Below are 11,596 nucleotides of genomic sequence, written 5' to 3'. Positions count from 1 at the left end.
TGTTATCTAACCTTTCAAAAATTCCCTTTTCTCTCTGAGAATCTAAGTGGTATTAAGGGACAGGCTTTTGATAAGTATCAATATACAACTGGTACTTCTTAGCACATTGCCAGGCCTTCAGAAGCTTCTCCTATTCAGAGGCCAAGAAAGTCTTAGATAGAGTGATAAGCAAACTTTTGTTAACCCTAACTAATTTTTTCCACACAGCTGTAAAGCGTATGAAGCTGTCAGTAGTATAATATCCAAGTCGCTAACACACCAGTTGCTAAAGCATGTGGACCTGAGAATTCCCCAGGCTGCAAGAAACACACATTGTAGATACAATACCTAATGTCAATAGGACAATCATTTGTGTAAGACAAAGAGCCACAGATGTAAACAAAAAAAAAGAAAAGCAGTATTCTGGGTTTAAAAAGTCATGAAAACAGTATTAAGGGTTAAGACATACCATGGAAGATGACTCATAAATCATTCATAGGGCAAGAAAACTGTCCCTGCTTTTGAAACTTACAATGCACTATGTTTTTTTCTGGCTGTTTTGTTTACAATAGGACTAACTATTTTCAAGACCCAGAAAGAAAGGGGTCCTGTGATGCTCATCCTCACACTGTCAGTGGAGTGAAGGAGGTACCAGGGATACAAAAGGTAGGTGTGGCAGGGAGCAAAGATGAGGGTTCTAAAATAAGATAAAGGAGAGGCCTCCTGAAACATCCTACAAAAACTATGACATTTATGTACCTTCAATTCTTCATGTATGATGGTCCCCTGACCTGAAGGAGGGGTGAGAGAGAGAGGCAAGAGGGATCCTGGCAGCATGAAACACCACCAGAATGTTGCCACCTCTGCATCCCCAGCCTTCTCACATTTGAGAAGGAATTCATAAATCCCCAAACAAAATGTGAGTCTTTGTTTCTTCCCCGCCACCCCCAGTAGTTATTTTCCTTCAAGGGCAAGTATCTTTCAAAGACTATTGTGTGCAGAGCAGTTTTAGTCTACAGTACGAGGATTGAGCGGATTTGGATTTAGGAGAGCTGGGTTCAAGTTTTCTCTCTTTCAACCCGAGAGCTGTGTGTCTAGAATGAATTTCTTTGCCTTGATTGCATGAAAGGCTATTATGAGAAAGAGTCGTATGAAGCCTGCTACTGAATTTACTGCGGAGATATTATCAAGAAGAGTTTGCAATGTCAGTGTCTTCTTTATGGAAATCCAAGGAAGAAATGTCTCTCATATTTTTGTATGAACAGAATAGGAAGATAGCAGTGATTCTCAGTGGCCAGCTGAAAGCATAGGCCTCAGGCAAATTTGACCTTGATAAATTATCAGTTTTCTCTCCTTAAAATGAGCCTACTAATAATTATGACATTGGATTGTTGTGGGGAATAAGTGAGATTGCATTATATGTGATGTTTAGCCCAGTGCCTGGTATAGAGCAACCACACTGCTAATAATAGCTGAAATAATACTAGTTATCCTTATTCAGCTATAATGTATTGCAGAAAACAGATACAAAACAAAATTATCAGAAGAGAAAGGTGTATGGAGTGAAGTCTGGGGAAACCAGACACAGGTTTCCAAGAGTGCTTTCCTAATGGAATCACACAAGACACAGTCAGTTCCTCCAGGAATGAGTTGTGACTAGTGTGGCATGTTATCTATCAGAGAAGCTTATTAAAGATTCAATGCCCAAGGTTTTCAAGGGGTGCTGGTCACAAAGGCACACTCTGTCTAGCAAGTGTCCAAATTCCAGATGCCCAGAAGGAAAACAAGTGTTTAGCATAAACCACATTTTTCATACACACAGTTCAGGCATTCTTCTCAAAGTGGAAATCCTCTGAAATCCAAGTTCCTAGAAGCCAGCCACAGGCCAACCTTAAGCAGGTCTTTCTAAGGATTCAGCCTTAGGCCTGTTATATTAACTCTTTTCTGCAAATCTCCGCTAGAAAGTGTTTATAAGTAATTAAATGTTTGTTGGGTACTGGTTTTTGTCCTGGCTCAACTTTATGTTGTTTCTATTTCCTCATTTACTTTATTTTTGTATCTTGTTTTACATGTATCTCCAAGCTATCTCACATCCTTTGTTTTGTTTTTTTTAATAGTAGTTTTATAACAAATCTTTGTTGGTTGGATATATAGAGTAAAACTCTATTCTACTAAATAATAGTTAGATGTGTGATTTGGGGCCACTCCTAACCTCTGTTAGTCTAAGTTCTCTCATATATATTCAGCACCAGAATATCTCTTAGATCATTTCACAGGTTAATAATAATAGTGAATGTGATGATGATGCTAATTATTATGTTTCCATTTTTCTTATAACCCATAGGAGTATTTGAACATCAAATTAAACAGGACAACAAAAAATATGTTTTATACTTTACATCCATAAACATTTACAAGCTGTTAAAATTATTTGTAATGTGATGGCCTTGGGTGTGTCATCCAAGAAAGCAGAGTAGCCACTCTAATGAGGGGTGTCTACACCCAAAAGTTAGAGCAATGAGGGTCCAACTTAGCAGATGTAGTCACAGCTCAGTTCTTCCATTTGCTTGCAGGGTTAACTTGGGAACATTTCTTGACCTTTCTTCTGTGTCTCAGTTTCCTTATTTGAAAAATGAAGATAATAATACTTGTTTAACAGGATGATTTTAAAGAATAAATGAAATGATACTTGTAAAACCCTTAGTTCAGTGCTGACCTATACCAAGAACTCAACTAGTCAGTGTATTTCTATGCTATGTATGCCTTTGTCATTCGCTTTAACTGTTTGTTCGTAAGCAATTCACTTGTTGTACTCTGGGCCTCACCAGCCCAGCTGTTGTATCTCCAGGGGTGAGCACTGAGGTGCCATCTGGCTCTTACATACAGTGGGATGTTACTGAGATTTCAGACAACTGCTCTTCTCTCTCTTAAAGCTTTCGCAGCCCAGGTCCAGGGCCAGAATGCTGCAGAGTTTGAAAGGGCAGGCTCAAGAATCTCCCTCTTCAAGACTGAATCCTGATACTACCTCCCACTTGGCTAATATAGTCCATCTCACTAAACCCCAGGTTCCAGTCTATAAGATGAGGATGATCCCTCATTAACTTGTTATAAGTTGAACTGAGAAAATGCATGTGTTTTAGATACTCACCCAGCACCTAGGGCATTATAAATCCTTGGTAAATAAATACTTGCTGGGGTGTTTTTTTGTTTGTTTGTTTTTTACTTGTTGGTTTTGATATTATCTCTTCCTCCTGAGACGAAAGCATTTTGAGATTTTTCCCTTCAGTTATCATCTTATAATTTTCTAGAAATCAGTACCTTCCTTTCAAAAGGAGAAGCCCTCCTTACCCCAAATATAGGAAAGATATTTTAACAGGAAGCTTTGGTTTCTTAAATTGCTTTTCAGGGTGAATTTGTGACAAAAGCAAGCATGTATCAAGCAAATGTTTCTTGTGGGAAGGTGGGGGAGGTCGTAGAGCATCAAAACTCATCCTGTGAATCCGATACAAATCTAAGAAGTTAACAGCTGTGTTTTCTTTGAGTGGCCAAATGCTTATTTATAATTGGAGCAGAAATTACATGAGCATTGAAAATAATATTTGTCTTTCAATACTTCCTTGATTCAAACATTGTCTCAAAAGGCAAATCCCTTAAGCCCTTGTCTCTGACTCCCTCTCACATTGGCACCAGCCTTTGGTCAGTCTTCCGCCAAGCATGGTCCACAATCTGTTGTTATTCCCATTGGCCTAGGGTAGAAGAACCGCTACTTCTAAAAAAGGGCGGTTGAGAACTCTGCCATTTACTATTACTAACAAGTTCCCAGGCTCCAAGCCTCAGTTGCCTTGTTTGTAAAAGGGTGATCATTGTAATGCTTGGTTTAAAGGCTCCTTTTTAGAATTAAGTCCAATAGAAGTATAAATACGTGCAGCCAATACTGTTGATCTATGACTAATAATTCTAGATTTCAGTGATAAAACGTATTTAACAGTCTTCAGTGTCTTGATGACATCCCTGGGATAACAGTTGCTCACAATCGACCAGCAAACATTTTGCCTATAGGATCAGATCAGAAAATAACATCTCCTTTCTTGGGTCTACCTTGCTTCTAGAAGAATGTTAACATTTGGAGGGTTGTGACTGTCTTTCATTTCTGCATCGCTACTGAATCCCCCTATGACTACTGCTGGGGCCTAAATTACGCCCCCCACTAAAATTCATCTGTTGGAGCCTTAACGCTGAATATGACTGTATTTGGAGACAGGGTCTTTAGGAGGTAATTAAGGTTAAATGAGGCCATGTGGGTGGAGCTCTAATCCAATTGGACCGGCACCCTTATAAGAAGAGGTGTGTACACACCCATGTGAGGACAATGTGGCCACCTGCAAACCAGGAAAAGAGTTCTCACCAGAAACCAATCCAACTGGACCTTGATCTGGGACTTCTAGCCTCCAGAACTGTGAGAAAATGAGTTTCTGTTGTTTGAGGCACCCAGTCTATGGCATTTTGTTTTGTCACCCCAAGCTAACTAAAGCAAACGCATTAGATGAGGGATAAATAAATACATGATCAGTGGTGAATGAAGCCAGGGGTGAGACAAAGCTTAGAGTTTCTAGAGAGATGACAGGCGTGCTGTGCAGTTAGTGCTGAGCCTTCATTCACTCATTCAAGAATCATCGTTGCCACAGCAGCTAACCAGCTTCTATTGTTGGGTGCTTCATAAATCCAGGTCCTATATCAAGTGCTTTGTATACATTATCTCCTTAAATCTTCTATATACTATTAAAATTATTTATAAATAGAATCATTTCTCAGAAGAGTAAACAGTCACTCAGAGGTGTTCTATATCCTGTCCAGTGCCACACAGTAGATAACAGGAGTCTGAATCCAAGTTAGCATGTCCCCGAAACTCTTGTCCTTAATTATTATGCTAAGCTAGCTAACCTAGAATAATCAAATCATCATCATCAACATCACCACCACCATCGCCACCAGCATCACCACTGCTTTTGTAACCTCTGTATGGAAGAAGCTGACTCATAAGTGCCAAAACAGATTTATTTGCATTCCCCATCATCCCTATAAAAGGTATTCACTGAGAATTATCTTTTCTTGCACTGTTAGGTGAAAAATAACTATGTCCAATGACTGTTCTGCTCATAATCAAGTCATAAATTCACTTTAAGTTACAAACACAGTGTTTGTGTAGTCCCAAGATTTTTCACAAAATTCACACTTAATTCAGCATTAAGTTTTGTCTTAAAAACCTACTTTCAATGAAAGAAGCCTGCAGTTGGAAGTAGCAACATAGCTGGCTTCTTTATTTCACCACCCAGCTTGCTAGCCGGCTTCTATCAAAGATGATGGAAAGGAGTTTTACTTCAACTTCTGATTTCTTCAGTTGGCTTCTTACTTTTTAGATGTATAAGAGATGCTTTCTCTAATGGACACTTGTGTGATTCTTCAGAGATTCTCTTTACTGAGGATTTTTCTCCTACAGTTTATTTACCCCAGGCAAAAAGCATCCCTCTTCCTGTTGGTCACTTTTTTAACTCAGCACTAATAAGCCAGGCTCAGGTGCAGCACCCAGGGTCTGAAGTCCCTTCTGCCCTCTTTGTGACCCTATTAGACCCAAAACGACTCTCACTTGAGCATTCCCTCCTCTGTGACCCACATCTGGACCTCAGGATACTCCTGAACATCCTTTGCCCTGATGGATTAGGGGCTTGCTAGATAAGCCCAAAACAGCATTTCTCTTGTATCCAGACTGGGGCAGAGAATCCACCAGGTTCTAGCTCATTAGATGTGCCAGGCAGGAGTCAGATCCCCCCTTTAGGGACACAGATAGCAAGGTCTTTGAGTCATCTTATCCATTCCTTATTCTCTAGGCTTGAGGTAAAGGAGATGGAATCCAACCCCCTGACACACCCAAGACCAATTCAACTCTCTCTTCCATTCCCTCATTCTTGTTCTTAATTTTTTTAACATTTTTATTGAAATATAGTTAATTTACAATGTTGTGTCAGTTTCATGTGTACAGTAAAGTGATCCAGTTACATATATGTACACATATATATATTCTTTTTTTACATTCTCTTCCATTATAGGTTATTAAAAGATACTGAGTATAGTTCCCTGTTCTATACAGTAGGTCCTTGTTGGTTATTTATTTGATAGAGAGTAGTGTGCATATTTTAATCCCAGACTCCTAACCTCATTCTCTTTCATGTTTTCTAAGCAAGTAAAAGGGTTCAAGAGCCATTGAAGAGATTTTGCTCTTTTTATTTTTTTTGTAAATTTTACACGATGATCTTCAACTGAAACTATGGTATTGCATTGCTAATTGAACACTTACTAGCGTAGATTGTGTGCTAACTATTGGAATACAGAGATGGATTCTGATTATAAGGCATAATAACTGTATGACTTTGGGTAAATTACTTAAGCTTTCTGTGCTCATTTTCTTTATCAGATTGGTAGAGATAATGTAAGTCTCTTGCTTATCACATAGTGTGAGTCTTAAATGAGCTAATTTAGATAAACTGATTAAAATAGAATATAAGATATAATAAGTGCAAAATAAGCGTTTAAAGGGAAAATGCATGTTCTTTTGTGGTGAGGAGAGGGAAAAATGACTATAACTTTTATAAAATGGGAAGAGTTGTCATAGAGCAGGGGTCTTATACTCAAACGCTTATATATGCTACCATAAACACAAAATGAGCGAAGTAGGTCAAATACAGAAAGAAGGGAGCAGTGTACTGGAGAGACTGTCTCCTCTGAAGTGGACAGCTGCTTCTTAGCCCCAGGTGATTGGACATTCAGGCGATAGCCAACCCATTACAGTCAGATATTTTCTTTTTCTATTTTTTCAAGAGAAATGGAAATCAAGTTTTTACATAAGATCTCCCCACTCAAAAACTTTGGCATATTTTTCCTTTTTTTAAAACACTGAATGTGTTTCCTAGTCAATCCCAACCATGGGCCGACATCTTGAGGTCTCAAACATGGAAGAATGAGGATGTTACCTCAGATCACAGAAGGAGGAACAACTATCTCTTGGAAGAAAGCAAAAAAAAACCCCAAAACATATGATCACTTTCAGCCATACGTGTTTTGTTCTGTTTGTTAGCTTTTCATGGAGAATAAGACTTTGTCAAGTGGCGAGACCTTTCTTCAAATATCCTCCCAGTGATACTCAGTACAGAATTAAAAGTCTTTGAACTACAAGCTCAGAGCCTTGGAGATATGCGAAAGCATAGCTTGTTCAGAGATTGTTGAAAGTTAGAGTGAGTTATATTTAGATTTCTGACATACAAAAGCAGTCAGATTTCCTTGGTTCTTCCATTTAGCTGAGTACGTGTCCTTAATTATTGTTTTGGGAACAAATGCAGAATAGAATGGCAGAACCAGAATCTCTGTGATATAATAAAACACTCGTCTGCTTTGTTTAAACAAACAATTCTGTTATACAAGTACTCAGCTATCATTTCTTTAGAAAAATATTTAATTTTATTCCCTTATTTGCTCTTAGCAAACAATAATTCTGATAATCACATGAAAAAGTGGTGATATAGGAATCAGGAAAATATTGTAGTTTATTTAGTCAAATTACATATTATAAAAAATCTTTCAGAAAATTAAAAGGATGATTTAGTGATTAAAAATAATTTTATGTTCTGATTATCCTGGTAGATCTAGCCTGTTGCTTAGCACTATGGGCCTTTATAACACTGTGGGTTATCAAAGTTCTTAATAGCAACTAACGGACAGTATATGCCATTTACCTTCACAAGCTCCTCACTAAGAAATTGTACAATGCCATACAGCATAAGTAACAGAACAGTTATATATTTAATTATTTTAGCATCAGAGCTTTTCTCTTTGTTTTAAAGAAGGACTTATACAAGAAGCCTATTTTAACTCGTGTTTCACTTGTTTCATTTCTACTCTGAAATTCCTACTGTCTTGTATGGAAAGGCAATATGAGTAATAATTAAGAATAAAGGCTTCAGTCAGGCATATCTGGGTTTCAGTGTATATTTCACCACTCATTTGCTGTGTGACGTTAGGCAAATCACTGAAACTTTCTGAGCTTCATTTACGTCTTCTGTAAGATGATGTTCATGATAATAGCTTCCTCATGGGCTTGATAAAAGGATCAAATTAGATTACATTCATAAAATATTGAATAGGCTGCTTGGCGCATAAGGAGCTTTCATGGAATATTAATTGCTGTGATGATGAAGATTGAGGAAGAGGAATAAAAGAAAAAAAAATCTTTGACCTTGAAAACGAATGTACTATAAAGGGCAGCAGGGATAGGTGGGTGGTCCACAGAAGGTGGGGTATGGCCTTGACTAAGATTCATGTTATTTATAACAAAAGGATAAACAATGTTGAAAAGTACATAACCATTTCCTGCAGTAGTCAATGGACATACCAAGGCTTTGTTGCCTTCTTTTCAAATGAACCAAGGCAATTTGTATTTTGAGTACAGAGAAACTGGTAGTCACAAATTCAGAGATTAACTAGTCCAGCCTCTTTATTTTTGAGACAAGAAAACTAAATCTCAAAAGAATGGAGTGACACACTTAGCATCACTCAGGTAAACAGTGGTGAATTTAGGAATAACCTGGACCCTCTGGATTCCCTCTCTGTGACACTATGTCCCACATATTGTGTGTTTTGACCTATTTAATTCATTCATTTCTTTATTCATTAACTATTAAGTATAATTTATTCCAGGTACTATTCTTGGTGCTGGGAAAACAGTTATGAATAGAACAGATATGGTCACTATTATCATGTGCTAGTACAGTGGGCACTCCAGATCCATAGGTTTCTCATCCATGGATTCAAACAACAAAAGATCAAGAATATTTGGGAAAATATTCCAGAAAGTTCCAAAAAGCAAAAATCGAGTTTGCTGTATGCTGACAACTATGTACAGTGGACTCCTGAACAACATGGGTTTGAACTGTGTGGGTCCACTTGTATGCAGACTTTTATTTTTTACTTAATATGTTGTACAGTACTATATGAACCACGACTGGGTGAAACTGCGAATGTGGAACCTCGGATGCAAAAGGCTGACTGTAGGTTATAAGCAAATTTTTGAATGAATGGGAGAGGGGGTTCAAGGTCATTGCCCCTAACCTCCACGTAGTTCAAGGGTCAACTGTACAAAGGATTTACATTCTATTTACACAGTGTTTATCTGGTATTAGGCATTATAAGTTATCTAGAGATGATTTAAAGTACATGGGCGAATGTGAGTAGGCTATATGTGAATATATATCATTTTATATGACACTTGAGCATCCCTGGATTTTGGTGTCCAAGAAAGACTTGATATATCCCTCCCGGATACTGAGGAATGACTCCAGTCTAGTGGAGGAAACACATTATAAAAATGAACTTTAAAGATTAATATAATTGTTCATAGTAAAGTTAGATGCGCTACAGAAACTAAAGGGGATCACTCCTAACCTGAGCTTCCTTTTTTATTGGCTCTGTAGCTTGAACAAGCCATTAGAAATAACCGAGCCTCAGTTTCTTGATCTACAGAAGAGGAATTTTAGTATTTCTTTTTCATGGCTGCTGTATGGATTTTAGATAAAATATATAATGTATGTTTACTACAGTGCATGCACGAATATATCATGGTTATTAGCATTCTTATTATTACAGGTATACCTCGGAGATATTGCAGGTTTGTTGCAGACCACTGCAATAAAGTGAATATTGCAATAAAGCTACTCACACAAATTGTTTTTGTTTCTCAGTGCATATAAAAGTTACATTTACACTACACCATCTATTAAGTGTGCAGTAGCATTATGTCTAAAAAAACAATGTACATACCTTAATTAAAAACTACCTGATTGCTAAAAAATGCTAACCACAATCTGACAATGCAGGGTTGCTACAAACCTTCAATTTGTAAAAAAATGCAGTTTCTGTGGAGCTCAATAAAGTGAAGAACAATAAAACGAGGTATGCCTGTATGAGCCCTGGCTATAGTTCAGACACCGTTCTAAGGACTTCATTTTAATTTTATTTTATCCTCACAAGAACCCTATGAAATGGATATTAGTATTAATCCAGCTTTCCATATGGGGAAACTGAGGCTTAAAAAGATTAGTTTACCTGCCCAGAGCCACGCAGTTAGTAAATGGTGGAATCCGAATCCAGGCCCAGGTGATCCAACTCCAGAGCTCCTAATGAGAGCTTGAAGCTTCTTCCTGGGCATGACCCACATGTGGACTTGGGTGGTGGGAAGTCTGTTTTCTGACTTTGATTTAGCAGGGAGTGAAGATCCTTGAAGCTTTACAGAGTGGTTTTTCTAAGCCCCAGAGTCCTCATTATTGATAAAATTGGATTAGTCACTTCAGATTTTTGTGAGGTTGAATGTAATGTAAATAAATTTCAAGCACATTGTGTAGCACATAGTAAGGACGAAATACATATCCTGTCCCTTTTCCTGCCCTTCTTTTCTGACTTCACGCATTTTTCATTGTTTGGGGGATCCTTTGATTAACTCATCACAAAGTACTTAAAAAAGCAGGGGCTTCCCTGGTGGCGCAGTGGTTGAGAGTCCGCCCGCCGTTGCAGGGGACGCGGGTTCGTGCCTTGGTCCGGGAGGATCCCACATGCCGCGGAGCAGCCGGGCCCGTGAGCCATGGCCGCTGAGCCTGCGCGTCTGGAGCCTGTGCTCCACAACGGGAGAGGCCGCAACAGTGAGAGGCCCGCGTACCACAAAAAAAAAAAAAAAAAAAAAAGCCACACGGAAGTATCACCTCATACTTGTCAGAATGGTCATCATCATAATAAATGCTAGAGAAGGTGTGGAGAAAAGGGAACCCTCCTGTACTGTTGGTGGGGAATGTAAATTGGTGGAGCCACTGTGGAAAACCAGTATGGAGGTTCTTTAAAAAACTAAAAATAGAGCTACCATATGATCCATTAATCCCACTCCTTGGCCCATATACCCAGAAAAAAAAAAAAAAAAAAACGAATTTGAAAATATACGTGCACCCCAATGTTCATAGCAGCACTATTTACAATAGCCAAGACATGGAAACAACCCATGTCCATCAACAGACAGTTGTTGGCTTCAGAAGATATGATATATATGTAATGGAATATTACTCAGCCATAATAATGAATGGAATATTGCCATTTGCAGTGACATGGATAGACCTAGAGAATATGAAGTCAGGCAGAAAAAGTCAAACACTATATGATATCACTTATATGTGGAATCTAAAAGAATAATACAAATGAATCTATATACAAAACAGAAACAAACTCATAGACATAGAAAACAAACTTATGGTTACCAAAGAGGAGAGTGAGAGAAGGAGGGACAAATTAGGAGTATGGGATTAACAGATATAAGCTACTATATACAAAATAGATAAGCAACAAAGATTTACCGCATAATACAAAGTATTATATTCAATATCTTATAATAACCTATAATGGACTATAATCTGAAAAAAAATATTACTGAATCACTTTGCTGTACACCTGAAACTAACACAATATTGTAAGTCAACTATATTTCAAAAAAAAAAAAAAAATGTACCTACCAGATACAAAGCATTGATCTGTC

General features: G+C 38.0%; 1 long non-coding RNA gene across 1 annotated transcript in view; it reads left to right on the top strand.

Moving 5' to 3' along the window:
* The first annotated feature begins 546 nt into the window (after window positions 1–546).
* Window positions 547–11,596, top strand: part of LOC137231334 (uncharacterized) — a 260,868-nt gene continuing 249,818 nt past the window's right edge. The window contains exon 1 of the long non-coding RNA XR_010946461.1: window positions 547–645. This is a non-coding gene — a long non-coding RNA (uncharacterized lncRNA). The remainder of the gene's footprint in view (window positions 646–11,596) is intronic.

Source organism: Pseudorca crassidens, chromosome 9 (genome assembly GCF_039906515.1).
Source record: "Pseudorca crassidens isolate mPseCra1 chromosome 9, mPseCra1.hap1, whole genome shotgun sequence".
Taxonomy (NCBI): domain Eukaryota; kingdom Metazoa; phylum Chordata; class Mammalia; order Artiodactyla; family Delphinidae; genus Pseudorca; species Pseudorca crassidens.
The sequence above is the reverse complement of the archived record's forward strand: the minus strand, read 5'-3'. Positions and strand labels throughout refer to the sequence as shown.